This window comes from Scyliorhinus canicula, chromosome 13 (genome assembly GCF_902713615.1).
Source record: "Scyliorhinus canicula chromosome 13, sScyCan1.1, whole genome shotgun sequence".
Taxonomy (NCBI): domain Eukaryota; kingdom Metazoa; phylum Chordata; class Chondrichthyes; order Carcharhiniformes; family Scyliorhinidae; genus Scyliorhinus; species Scyliorhinus canicula.
The window spans coordinates 4,713,580-4,727,682 of NC_052158.1; the positions used below are offsets into that span (position 1 = coordinate 4,713,580).

General features: G+C 55.7%; 1 protein-coding gene and 1 pseudogene across 1 annotated transcript in view; one reads left to right on the forward strand and one right to left on the reverse strand.

The window, feature by feature from the left end:
* The window catches only part of LOC119975844 (zinc-binding protein A33-like), a 413,200-nt gene that overhangs the window by 174,202 nt on the left and 224,895 nt on the right, over positions 1-14,103 (reverse strand). The window lies entirely within an intron of this gene.
* Positions 1-14,103, forward strand: part of LOC119976435 — a 93,031-nt pseudogene that overhangs the window by 48,395 nt on the left and 30,533 nt on the right.

Here is a 14,103-nt window from a genome sequence, read left to right on the forward strand (position 1 = left end):
AGGGAGGGGTGAGAGGAGGGAGGGTGAGAGAGAGGAGGGAGGGGTGAGAGAGGAGGGAGGGGTGAGAGAGAGGAGGGGGAGTGAGAGAGAGGAGTGAGGGGTGAGAGAAAGGAGGGGGGAGTGAGAGAGAGGAGTGAGGGGTGAGGGAGAGGAGGGAGGGGTGAGAGAGGAGGGAGAGGAGGGAGGGGTGAGAGAGGAGCGAGGGGTGAGAGAGAGGGAGGGGTGAGAGAGGAGGGAGGGGTGAGAGAGAGGAGGGAGGGGTGAGAGAGGAGAGGGGTGAGAGAGAGGAGGGAGGGGTGAGAGAGGGGAGGGAGGGGTGAGGGGGGAGGGAGGGGTGAGGGAGGAGGGAGGGGTGAGAGAGGAGGGAGGGGTGAGAGAGAGGAGGCGGGGTGAGGAGAGGAGGGGAGGGGTGAGGAGAGGAGGGAGGGTGTGAGAGAGGAGGGAGGGGTGAGAGAGGAGGGAGGGGTGAGAGAAGGAGGGAGGGGAGGGGTGAGAGGAGGGAGGGGTGAGGGAGAGAAGGGAGGGGTGAGAGAGAGGAAGGAGAGGAGGGAGGGGTGAGAGGGTGAGAGAGAGGAGGGTGAGAGAGGAGGGAGGGTTGAGAGAGAGGAGGGAGGGGTGAGAGAGAGGAGGGAGGGTGTGAGAGAGGAGGGAGGGGTGAGGGAGATGAGAGGAGGGAGGGGTGAGAGAGAGGAGGGAGGGGGTGAGAGAGAGGATGGAGGGGTGAGAGAGGAGGGAGGGGTGAGAGAGGAGGGAAGGTGAGGGGGAGAAGCGAGGGGTGAGAGAGAGGAGGGAGGGGGTGAGAGAGGAGGGAGGGGTGAGAGAGGAGGGGGGGGGTGAGAGAGGAGGGAGGGGTGAGAGAGAGGAGGGAGGGGTGAGAGAGGAGGGAGGGGTGAGAGAGGAGGGAGGGTGAGAGAGAGGAGGGAGGGATGGTGAGAGGAGGGAGGGGTGAGAGAGAGGAGGGAGGGATGAGAGAGGAGGGAGGGTGAGAGAGGAGGGAGGGAGGGTGAGGGAGAAGATGTAGGGTGAGAGAGGAGGGAGGGGTGAGAGGAGGGAGGGGTGAGAGAGGAGGAAGGGGTGAGAGAGAGGAGGGAGGGGGAGAGAAAGGAGGCAGGGGTGAGAGAGAGGAGGGAGGGGTGAGAGAGGAGGGAGGGGTGAGAGAGGAGGGAGGGGTGAGAGGAGGGAGGGGTGAGAGGAGGGAGGGGTGAGAGGAGGGAGGGGGTGAGAGAGGAGGGAGGGGTGAGGAGAGGAGAGAGGGGGAGAGAGAGGAGGGAGGGTGAGAGAGAGGAGGGAAGGGGTGGGAGAGAGGGGTGAGAGAGAGGAGGGAGGGGAGAGAGAGAGAGGGAGGGGTGAGAGAGAGGAGGGAGGGGTGACAGAGAGGAAGGAGGGGTGACAGAGAGGAGGGAGGGGTGAGAGAGAGGAGGGAGGGGTGAGAGAGGAGGGAGGGTGATGGGAGGAGGAGGGAGGAGTGGGAGAAGAGGAGGGAGGGGTGAGAGAGGAGGGAGGGGTGAGAGAGGAGGGAGGGGTGAGAGAGGAGGGAGGGTGTGAGAGAGAGGGGGAGGGGAGAGAGAGAGAGAGAGGGGTGAGAGAGAGGAGGGAGGGGTGAGAGAGGAGAGAGGGGTGAGAGAGAGGAGGGAGGGGTGAGAGAGGAGGGAGGGGTGAGAGAGGAGGTAAGTTTCACTCAAATAGACAGTAATTGACATCTTGGGCGTGATTTTCCGGCATCGTTCCGCTCTCGCTCGAGCTAAACGAGGACGGTGAACAGCGGGAGAGGCAGAAACCGAGAACCACGCCAGGCACCAAACTATTTGCGATGCAACCGGCCGCTCCCGTAGGGAAAATCGGGATCTCCCATTTCCAGACAATTAATGGGAGCCAGCCCATATCCAACGGCCTCCCATCATTCAGCGGCCTCCCCAGCAAGTGGTCACGCTGGCACCGGGCGGAAGGGCTTCTGTGGGGAGCCGAGGGGCTGAGTGGCCATCTTTGCTCACAGGGAAAGGGTCCGGGGGGGTGCTGGGATTGCCCCCTGTGCTCAGTGGGGAGAGGGGGACCCTCGGCTGGGGGTGGGGGATCCTCCGCTGCCATGGTGGGGGGGGACAACTGGAGGGGGGCAACCGCTCACGGCAGCACCATGCCAACCCCTGGATCCCAACCCCATTCAGGGGGCAACCCTTGTCCCTGCCCATCTGCCCCACCACCCACCCATAACCCCCACCGACCACCCATAACCCCCACCGCCCACCCATAACCTCCACCGCCCACCCATAACCCCCACCGCCCACCCATAACCCCCACCGCCCACCCATAACCCCCACCGACCACCCATAACCCCCACCGCCCACCCATAACCCCCACCGCCCACCCATAACCCCCACCGACCACCCATAACCCCCACCGCCCACCCATAACCCCCACCGCCCACCCATAACCCCCACCGCCCACCCATAACCCCCACTGATTGCCGAGGCCTCTGGCCGTGCAGCTGAAGACTATTGCTAATAGGAAATTGGTAATCGTGGTTAAATGAGCATTTCACACAACCCAAAGTGGATTCCCGTGGGTGGGTGGGTATGTAGCATGTGGGAGTCATTGCCGAGCATCCCAATCACACCCTGATGCCTGGCCACTGTGCCTGAGCACTGCGGGAGGCAACACCACACACGCAGCAGCCAACACCCCAACACCCGAGGGATGGGACACAGCTCCGGGGACATGACCACGGCTGGAGGGGGGGTGAGTGCCTCGGGGAGGGGGAGATGCCTGGAGAGATGGGCTAAGGGTTCGGAGGTCAGCCCGCATTGTGGAAGAAAGTGACAGAAGCGTCAGAATGGTAGTGCACAAAGATGTTGAATGTGTTTTACAATTCCACACCCTCCTGATGGTGCCACCCCGTACCTACCAACCCTCCCTCCCTCCCCCTTCCCCAGTGCCCTCAGTGATCCTCAACAGGCTTGGCCCTCCCAGCTCTACCACTCCGCCTTGGTGTTTCCCCAGGATGCACATCTGTGTTGGAGGCAGCCAGCTGCTGATCTCATCCTGTGGCCTTCATTGTCCCTGGCGGGCGTCTTCTGGAGACTCTGAGGCCGGAGGGCCCGGCTCACTTGTCAGTGGCACAGTCACAGCCGTGCCGTCCTGTCCCGTGTGCTGACCCCGAGACGCGGCCTCATCAGACGGGTGGAACTCGGGAGAGCTGGTGGCCACCATCCCCACTCCATGGGAAAGGTCCGGGTTGGCACCCAGCACCCCCTCCTCCCCATCGGTGCCCCTCGGGCCCTGGGGTTCACCTTGGGATGGAGTGGCAGCTGGTACGAGCCCCAGCTGCCCCTGCATCGTCTGGCTCTGCCAGCCCTGGCGGTTCCCCATGGTCCGCACGGTCATGTCGATGCCCTCAGTGGTACAGCACTTCAGCAATGCCCACCTGTGACTGGGACAAGCTCTGCAGTGTCTCGGCCGTTCCCATTGAGAGCGGGACATGTCCCGCAGAACCTCATCAAGGTCAGCCTGGTACTGAGTGACATCACCCATCGAATGGGACATTCTGCTGAGACCCTCAGCCATGGCCGTCACCGACTGCACAACGCCTTGGACACCTTCACTGATGGTGCCGACGTCGTGCACCAGGCTCTCCACTGCGGCCGCCACCCTGCCAGTGTTGGCCTCGGTGCCACGCATTGCCGGTGAAAGCTCCTGTGCCCGTAGCCTCTGGGACTCCTCCTTTTGGCTATGGATCTGCTGGAGTGATGCTGACATCTCCCTCTGAATGTCCCGGCTGCTCCCTATCGTCTCAATCAGCTCCGGGTAACTCTGTTCCAGAGGCTCAGCATCAGACTGGGACCCAGCAGGGTCAGGGATCCAGCAGCCCTCTGACTGCTGTCTTGCCTGAGGGTTCCTGCCTCCACCTGATCTACATCAGCAGCTGTGTAGCACTCACCAGATTGTGCCCCAGAAGCCTGACCACTAACATTTCCCACCGAGGTGGGTGTATCTGTGCTGGTGGAGGGTGGGGGGTGACAGCTGTGCCGTCACCATAACGGTTACATCCTCGGAGCTCTCCTCCGAGGTGGTCTCCTGGGAGTCAGGAGAGGGAGCCGCCCGGGATGGGCCGGCACCGGCGGCTGGAGGGCCTGCGGGAGAATGGACATGTGGTCAGTGGGGGGGATGGATCAGTCGGTATGGCAATAACAACTCACGTTTGACAGGTCCCCCAGGTGGGGCTCGGTGCTTCCTGACCTCTGCCGCCTCCTCCAACCTCCGCGTGGGTGACCAATCTGTCCTCGGCCACCCCAGTCACCTCCACGGCCCGCTCCTCGAAGGAGGTGAGGATTCTTAAGTCTGGCTCCCCACCGCCAGTCTGGGCCGTCTCCCGCCGATTGTGGCAGAGCTTTTCCTGAGGAGACACAGAGAGGGCATTGTTAGCCACACATGTGATTCACAGTGGTGGGAGGGAGGATGTGAAGGGTTGGAGTGGCGGGGTTGAAGGGGGAGGGGGGAGAGAGGTTGGGGGTCACGTGGGGAGTTGGGGGGGTGGATGCTCCCTTGGGGGGTGGGGGGTGTTGGTGTCCAGTCATTCGTGCGGCCTGGTCATTGACCTTTTTCCTGCAGTGGAGGCCATTCCTCCTGATCACATTCCCGGAGCTCACAGCCGCTGCCACCTCATCCCAGGCGGCACTGGCTGCCCTATGGCTCATCCTCCAGGACCCTCGGGGGGAACAGGACATCCCTCCTGGCCTCCACTGCATCTCACAGCCTCCCCAGATCTGTGCCCCCGAATCTTGGGGCGGGTCTCCTGGGCTCCATTGTTGTGAGCTGGCTGGGGTTAGCTGAGCAAGTGCAGCCTAAATGCTGCTCGACCTTGTTAGCTGGTGAAAGCCGGGAGACCCCGCTCCCGGGATCTACCCAGCTCGCAACGCCTAGTGAGATTCAACCCAGTCTCGCGAGATGTTGCAAGGGGAATCCCACTCACAATGGGCGGGGTCACATTTTTCAAGTCTGCATAAAATCTGCAACATGGAAGCACAGCGATTAACACCGTTGCTTCACAGCGCCAGGGTCCCAGGTTCGATTCCCGGTTTGGATCACTGTCTGTGCAGAGTCTGCACCTTCTCCCTGTGTCTGCGTGGGTTTCCTCCGGGTGCTCCGGTTTCCTCCCACAAGTCCCGAAAGACGTGCAGATTAGGTAATTTGTACATTGCTAATTCGCCCTCTGTGTACCCGAACAGATGCCGGACCAGCACATCTTTGGGTTGTGGGACTGAAACCAACCAGACACTGGGAGAATGTGTAAACTCCACACGGACAGTGACCCAGGGCCGGGATTCGAACCCAGGTCCTCAGCGCCGTAGTCCCAGTGCTAACCACTGCACTCGCAGCCATGGAGCACTGGGGGGTACAGTGAAAAGTATTTTGCTGCAGGCAGCTCAACAGATCATTAAGTACATGGGAAGAAAAGGGAAATTAGACAAAATTTAAGAAAATACAAGAAAATACATAATAGGGCAACACAAGATATACAATGTAACTACATTAGCATTGGCATCGGATGAAGCATACAGGGTGTAGTGTTAATGAGGTCAGTCCATAAGAGGGTCCTTTGGAGTCTGGTGACGGTGGGGAAGAAGCTGTTTTTGAGTCTGTTCGTGTGTGTTCTCAGACTTCTGTATCTCCTGCCTGATGGAAGAAGTTGGAAAAGTGAGTAAGCCGGGTTGGAGTAATCCTTGATTATGCTGCCCGCTTTCCCCAGGCAGCGGGAGGTGTAGATGGAGTCCATGGATGGGAGGCAGGTTCGTGTGATGGACTGGGCGGTATTCACAACTCTCTGAAGTTCCTTGCGGTCCTGGGCCGAGCAGTTGCCATACCAGGCTGTGATGCAGCCCGGTAGGATGCTTTCCGTGGTGCATCTGTAAAAGTTGGTTAGGGTTAATGTGGACATGCCAAATTTCCTTAGTTTCCTGAGGAAAGTATAGGCGCTGTTGTGCTTTCTTGGTGATAGTGTCGATGTGAGTGGACCAGGACAGATTTTCGGTGATGTGCACTCCAAGGAATTTGAAACTGCTAACCATCTCCACCTCGGCCCCGTTGATGCTGACAGGGGTGTGTACAGTACTTTGCTTCCTGAAGTCAATGAAGCTCTTTAGTTTTGCTGGCATTGAGGGAGAGATTCTTGTTGTTACACCACTCCACCAGGTTATCTATCTCCCTCCTGTATTCTGACTCGTTATTCGAGATCCGGCCCACTATGGTAGTATCATCAGCAAACTTGTAGATGGAGTTGGAACAAAGTTTTGCCACGCAGTCGTGTGTGTACAGGGAGTAGAGTAGGGGGCTAAGTACGCAGCCTTGCGGGGCACCGGTATTGAGGACTATTGTGGAGGAGGTGTTGGTGTTCATTCTTACTGATTGTGGTCTGTTGGTCAGAAAATCGAGTTGCAGAGTGGAGAGCCAAGTCCTAGGTTTTGGAGCTTTGATATGAGCTTGGCTGGGATTATGGTGTTGAAGGCGGAGCTGTAGTCAATAAATAGGAGTCTATTTCTATGAGCCAGTGACTGCGCCATCTCCCTCTGGGATTGAGCCACCTCCCACTGTGTCTGTGCCACGTTGGCCAGCGCCTGGGCAATGCCACCGATGTTCCCAGCCATGGCCTGCTGTGACTGGGCCACACTCAAAAGTGCCCCTGCAATGAGTGGCACGGCAGCACAGTGATTAGCACTGTTGCTTCACAGTGCCAGGGACCCGGGTTCAATTCCCGGCTTGGGTCACTATCTGTGCGGAGTCTGCACGTTCTCCCCGTGTCTGTGTGGTTGTCCTCCGGGTGCTCCAGTTTCCTCCCACAAGTCCCGAAAGATGTGCTGTTAGGTGAACTGGACATTCTGAATTCTCCCTCTGTGACCCGAGCAGGTGCCGGAATGTGTCGATTAGGGGATTTTCACAGTAACTTCATTGCAGTGTTAATGTAAACCTACTTGTGACAATAAAGATTATTATTATTATTTCCAGGTGGCTCTAGCACATGGCTGCCTGGGGGGCGGTAACCCTGTCCTGGGCCTCGGCCAGCACCTGCAGAGAATGTCCCAGGCCTAGGAAATGCTGATCCATGCCAAAGCCCTCACCCCCAAATGCCTCCACCGCGGACGCCACCGTGTGGTGTTGGTCTGGGTGGCACTCATAGTCAGCACCCCCTCCTGCACGCGATTGTCCTCCTCCACCTCCGCCTGCACCTAAAGGTGGTGTGGGGGTGAGGGTGATGCTGAGGGTGAGGGTCATGGCGTGAGGGTGATGGTGAGGGTGGTGTGGGCCTGAGGGTGAGGGTGATGTGGGCCTGAGGGTGAGGGTGGTGTGGGGGTGAGGGTGGTGTGGGGCTGAGGGTGAGGGTGGTGTGGGGCTGAGGGTGAGGGTGGTGTGGGGCTGAGGGTAAGGGTGGGGGTGAGGGTGGGGCTGAGGGTGAGGGTGGTGTGGGGCTGAGGGTGAGGGTGGTGTGGGCTGAGGGTGAGGGTGGTGCGGGGCTGAGGGTGAGGGTGGTGTGGGGCTGAGGGTGAGGGTGGTGTGGGGCTGAGGGTGAGGGTGGTGTGGGGCTGAGGGTGAGGGTGAGGGTGGTGTGGGGCTGAGGGTGGGGGTGGTGTGGGCTTGAGGGTGAGGTTGAGGGTGAGGGTGGTGTGGGCCTGAGGGTGAGGTTGAGGGTGGGGGTGGTGTGGGGCTGAGGGTGAGGGTGGGGGTGGGGCTGAGGGTGAGGGTGGTGTGGGGCTGAGGGTGAGGGTGGTGCGGGGCTGAGGGTGAGGGTGGTGTGGGGCTGAGGGTGAGGGTGGGGGTGTGGCTGAGGGTGAGGGTGGTGTGGGGCTGAGGGTGAGGGTGGTGTGGGGGGTGTGGGGCTGAGGGTGAGGGTGGTGTGGGGCTGAGGATGAGGGTGGTGTGGGGCTGAGGGTGAGGGTGGTGTGGGGCTGAGGGTGAGGGTGGGGGTGGTGTTGGGGGGGGCTGAAGGTGAGGGTGGTGTGGGGCTGAGGGTGAGGGTGGTGTGGGGGTGAGGGTGAGGGTGGTGTGGGGGTGAGGGTGAGGGTGGGGCTGAGGGTGGGGGTGAGGGTGGTGTGGGGCTGAGGGTTGGGGTGAGGGTGAGGGTGGTGTGGGGCTGAGGGTGAGGGTGGTGTGGGTCTGAGGGTGAGGGTGGTGTGGGGCTGAGGGTGAGGGTGGTGCGGGGCTGAGGGTGAGGGTGGGGGTGGGGCTGAGGGTGGGGGTGAGGGTGGGGCTGAGGGTGAGGGTGGTGTGGGGCTGATGGTGAAGGTTGGGGGGGTTGGTTTGACAGACGTGTCATGGGGAACCGTAACTCAGGATCTCACCTCCTTGCCCATGGCCACCCTCCACCCCGGCAACCTCCCATTCTCCAGGCCGCCGACCACGTTCAGGGCCCTCTGCTCTGTCACAGTGAGGGTCCGCAGGTCCGGCGGTCCTCCTCCAGTTATCTCCCACTCCCGGCGGTTCTGAGCGGACTTTTCCTGGCGGAAAGGTTAACAGAAAACGACAGCGTTAGACAGTCCGACGCATGCAGCCCAGGGGGTGGGTACCTGGTGGCTTCAGTCGCTCGGGCACCCAGCCATGGCGACCGGTATGGGTGCCAGCATGTGGTTCAGGGTAGGGGGGGGGGGGGTTCGCCTGCTCTCCGGGTTGGAGGGGGGGGTGGGTTATGGGTGTGTGGGATGGGGGTGGGTGCCAGGGGCACAGCGCTGCCTACTCGCCCTGGCCGCCCTGAGGAGGTCGGACAGTTTCTTCCGGCGCTGCTGACTGGGCCGGATGGTGTTGCTCACGGCGCTAACTGCATCTGCCACCTGCGCCCAGGCACGCTGAACGGCGGCGGCTGGCAGCCTCCTTCCCGGGCCGGTGTACAGGGTCGCACGCCTCTCCTCCACCACATCCAGCAGGGTCTCCAGCTCGGTGTCTCCGGGGTTCTGCTCTCCTCGCTGCCGTCTTGTTGGCTGGGATGGTGTGTGTGGGGAGTGAAGTGTGTCTGTGTAGCTGCAGCTTGTCAGCCTCCTGAGTGTCAATCTCAGACCTGGCCAATCCAGCACCGTTTCTCATTGGAATCGAGTGTGTTCCACGTGGCGCCGGTGCTAACCCCTCAACAGTAGCTGAATCGGTCCAGGTGTGGCGTCAGCTTTGCTGTTGTGAAACTCGACGAATCCTGCGCCGGCGCCAACACTTAGCCTCATGAACAGAGAATCCCGCCGCATATTTCTGTACATCCTCCTCCCATCCTCTCTCCACCCACCCCCACCACTAACAGACCTTCACTCTCATCGCCTGGGTTCAATTATTCCCTGTCACTCCCTCTAACACGGTTTATTCTGAATTCTGCTCCAAGTTTTATCTCCAACTCCCAAAGCAATGGGACCGAGAGCAGCAAACAACAATAATTCCTTGAGGATTGCAGTGAACGTCATGAGGGAGTTACTGAACTGAATGTGTTCAGCAGCAGAGCAGGAACATTGAAACTGAAAGTGGTTTGAATCAGGAAGTGCTGAGTGTGAACATGGCTTCCAGACAGCACGAGCAGAGTTTGTCCGAGAATTTAATTTGTTCCATTTGTCTTGATTTCTTCACTGATCCGGTTTCACTGGAGTGTGGACACAACTTCTGCTGCTCCTGTATCACCCAGTGTTGGGAAAAGAAGGAGAGGATCTCCTGCCCGGAATGTCAACAGGAGTTTCCAGAAAGAATCCTCAGAGCCAATCGGGCCTTAGCGAATCTGGCTGAGAAAGCTCGAAAAATAAAACTGAATCAGAAAGAGAAGGAAAGTAAACTTCACTGTGAGGAACATCAGGAAGAACTGAAGCTGTTTTGTGAAACTGACAAGAAATTAATCTGTGTGAATTGTGTAGTTTCACAGGAACACAGATCACACCGCTTCATCCCGATTAAAGAAGCTGTTGAAATCTACAAGGTAAAAGGGAACAGATTTGATCCCCTGATTATCTGATCACATTTTCAGGGTCTAACACTTTTATTTTCTGATTTTCTCTCCCAATCCCAGGATGGGGTGAAATCTTCCTTAGATTCTCTCACACAGAAGAAATCGACGGTTCTAGAAATGGAGCAGCAGCAGAAACAGAAGATTTCCCAAATTAGGGTAAAGTCTCCCTGTGCTGAGCTTCCAAATTTAATTCATGATTTTGTTGTTTTTATGACAGAAACATATTATTTTTAATGTTTCTTCTTATAGAAACAGTCGGTCAGTCTGCAGAGCCACATCACATCCGAGTTCACTAAAATGCACCAGATTCTCACTGAGAAAGAGCAGCGTTTAATCCGAGATCTCAGGGAAGAAGAGGAAAAAATTCTAAAACCAATGGAGGAAAATCTTTGTGAAATTCAGGAGAATTTAAACTCTATTCAGGAGAAACTCTCAAAGTTGGAAAACCAGTTGCAACAAAAAGACGGAGTGAGATTTCTGAAGGTGAGGGATTATATTTCAGTTTAGTTCAGTGAAAGTTCACAGTCACAACATGATCCACACGAGCCTCCTCCCATCCTACTTCATTTCCCTGTCAATATATCCTTCTGTTCCTTTCTCCCTCATGTGTTTATCCAGCTTCTCCTTAAATGTATCCCTGCCTTTCCCTGGGTGGGTGGAATTTAATGCTGTTCCCCCACAGGGTACATTTAGTCAGGGTGTGGGGTGAGTGGAAGGGGACATGGGGAATGACACTGTGTGGAGTTTCTGTTGTCTTTCCATCTCTACACAGATTAAGTCCGTGGTGGTAAGTCTTGTGGGACAGCCTTCCTGTAACCAATTCAGCCCCTTAACAGGGCAATTAATGTTCTCATCCTGCTGTCACTGGTATTCCCCCAGCAATGAGCAGGGGTCTCACAATACGGGAAGTCTGAAAATCAAACCCTGTTGGGATTACTGGTGGGGTTCTGGGAGGGGGTGGGGGGGAGAGGTGGTGGGATTGAGGATGTAGCGGGAATGCCCTTGTTCAGTTGCACTGTGTACCTGATTGAGGGACTGGAAGAGGTTCACGCTCCCGCTTCCTCTGACTGATGGTCTTGACTCGAGGATTTTATAAAAAACATTGGGTGGCACAGTGGTTTGCACGGTGGTTAGCACTGTTGCTTCACAGCGCCAGGGTCCCAGGTTGGATTCCCGGCTTGGGTCACTGTTTGTGCGGAGTCTGCATGTTCTCCCTGTGTCTGCGTGGGTTTCCTCCGGGTGCTCCGGTTTCCTCCCACAAGTCCCGAAAGACGTGCTGTTGGTGAATTGGACATTCTGAATTCTCCCTCTGTTTACCTGAAGGGGCGATGGAATGTGGCGCCTAGCGGCTTTTCACAGTAACTTCATTGCAGTGTTAATGTAGGCCTACTTGTGACAATAAATATTATTTTAAAAAGTTATCTAGGGGGGATGGCAGGGAAGACAGTGCAATGTTCCTCCTGCAGAATGTTTGAGGTGAGGGACACCATCAGTGTCCCTGCTGATTTCACCTGTGGGAAGTGCACCCATCTCCAGCTCCTCAGAAACTCTGTTAGGGAACTGGAGCTGGAGCTGGATGAACTTCGGATCATTCGGGAGGCAGAGGTAGTCATAGATAGTAGCTTCAGGAATGTAGTTACTCTGAAGAATCAAGATAGATAGGTGACGGTGAGAGGGGCTGGGAGGAAGCAGTCAGTGCAGGGATCCTCTGTGGTCGTTCCCCTCAGTAACAAGTATACCGTTTTGGATACTGTTGAGGGTCGGTGAACTTGGAGCGTGGATTGGTACTTGGGACTACGATGTAGTGGCCATTACGGAGACATGGTTAGAACAGGGACAGGAATGGTTGTTGGAAGTTCCGGGATATAGATGTTTCAGTAAGAGTAGGGAAGGTGGTAAAAGAGGTGGAGGAGTAGCATTGTTAATCAAGGATAGTTTAACGGCTGCAGAAAGGCAGTTCGAAGGGGATCTGCCTACTGAGGTAATATGGGACGAAGTTAGAAATAGGAAAGGAGCGGTCACGTTGTTAGGAGTTTTCTATAGGCCCCCAAATAGTAATAGGGATGTGGAGGAAGAAATTGCTAAACAGATTATGGATAGGTGTGGAGGTCTCAGGGTAGTTGTCATGGGTGACTTTAACTTTCCAAATATTGATTGGAACCTCTGTAGGTCGAACAGTTATGATGGGGCAGTTTTTGTACAGTGTGTGCAGGAGGGTTTCCTGACACAATATGTGGATAGGCCGACAAGAGCGGGGGCCACATTGGATTTGGTACTGGGTAATGAACCGGGCCAAGTGTTAGATTTGTTTGTGGGAGAGCACTTTGGAGATAGTGACCACAATTTGGTGTCTTTCACTATTGCAATGGAGAGGGATAGGGCCATACGGCAGGGCAAAGTTTATAATTGGGGAGGGGTAATTATGATGTGATTAGGCAAGAATTAGGGAGCATAAGATGGGAATAGAAACTGTCAGGGAAAGGCACAAATGAAAAGTGGAGCTTGTTCAAGGAACAAATACTGTATGTCCTTGATAGGTTTGTCCCTGTCAGGCAGGGAGGAAATGGCTGTGTGAGGGAACCATGGTTCACAAAAGAGGTTGAATGTCTTGTCAAGAGGAAAAAGGAAGCGTATGTAAGGATGAGTGATGCACTATCAATTACGACGAGACGGGAGTAGAGACCCGTAATAATACCGTAATGCCAGTATATACAATATAATACAACAGTAGTGACCAACACAATGAGAAAACAAGGTTCAGTTGGGTCGCTTAAGGGTTACAAGGTAGCAAGGAATGAGCTAAAAAAAAGGGCTAAGGCGAGCTAGGAGGGGGCAAGGAAAACCCCAAGGCTATTTACTCTGATGTGAGAAATAAAAGAATGACCAGGCTGAGGTTGGGGCCGATCAAGGACAGTAGTGGGAACTTGTGCATGGAGTCAGAAGAAATAGGAGAGGCGTTGAATGAATACTTTTCTTCAGTGTTCACCAAGGAGAGGGGCCATGTTTTTGAGGATGAGAGCGTGATACAAGCGGGTAGGCTGGAGGAGGTAGATGTTCTGAGGAAGGATGTATTAGCAATTTTGAAAAACCTTAAGGTCGAGAAGTCCCCTGGGCCAGATGGGATATATCCAAGGATTCTTTGGGAGGCAAGGGATGAGATTGCAGAGCCTTTGGCTTTGATCTTTGGGTCCTCACTGCCGGCGGGCTAGTGCCAGAGGACTGGAGAGTGGCGAATGTTGTTCCTCTGTTCAAGAAAGGGAATAGGAATGACCCTGGTAATTATAGGCCGGTTAGTCTTACTTCGGTGGTCGATAAGTTAATGGAAAAGGTCCTGAAGGATAGGATTTATGACCATTTGGAAAGATGCAGCTTAATCAGGGATAGTCAACATGGATTCGTGAAGGGTAAGTCTTGCCTCACAAATTTGATTGCATTCTTTGAGGAGGTAACTAAGTGTGTAGATGAAGAAAGGGCAGTTGATGTCGTATGCATGGATTTTAGTAAGGCGTTTGAACATATAACATAGAACATTACAGCGCAGTACAGGCCCTTCGACCCACGATGTTGCGCCGTCCTGTGAAACCCCTCTAAAGTCCCTCAACACTATTCCCTTATTGTCCATTTGCCTATCCAATGCGTTTGAATGCGTTTAGTGTTGGCGAGTCCACTACTGTTGCAAGCAGGGCATTCCACGCCCTTACTACTCTCTGAGTAAAGAACCTACCTCTGACATCTGTCCTATATCTATCTTCCCTCAATTTAAAGCTATGTCCCCTCGTGCTGGACATCACTATCTGAGGAAAAAGGCTCTCAATGTCCACCCTATCTAATCCTCTGATCATCTTGTATGCCTCAATTAAGTCACCTCTTAACCTTCTTCTCTCTAATGAAAACAGCCTCAAGTCCTTCAGCCTTTCCTCATAAGATCTTCCCTCCATACCAGGCAACATCCTTGTAAATCTCCTCTGTACCCTTTCCAATGCTTCCACATCCTTCCTATAATGTGGCGACCAGAACTGCACGCAATACTCCAAATGCGGCCGCACCAGAGTACAACAGCAACATGGCCTCATGGCTCCGAAACCCAATTCCTCTACCAATAAAAGCTAACACACCGTACGCCTTCTTAACAACCCTCTCAACCTGGGTAG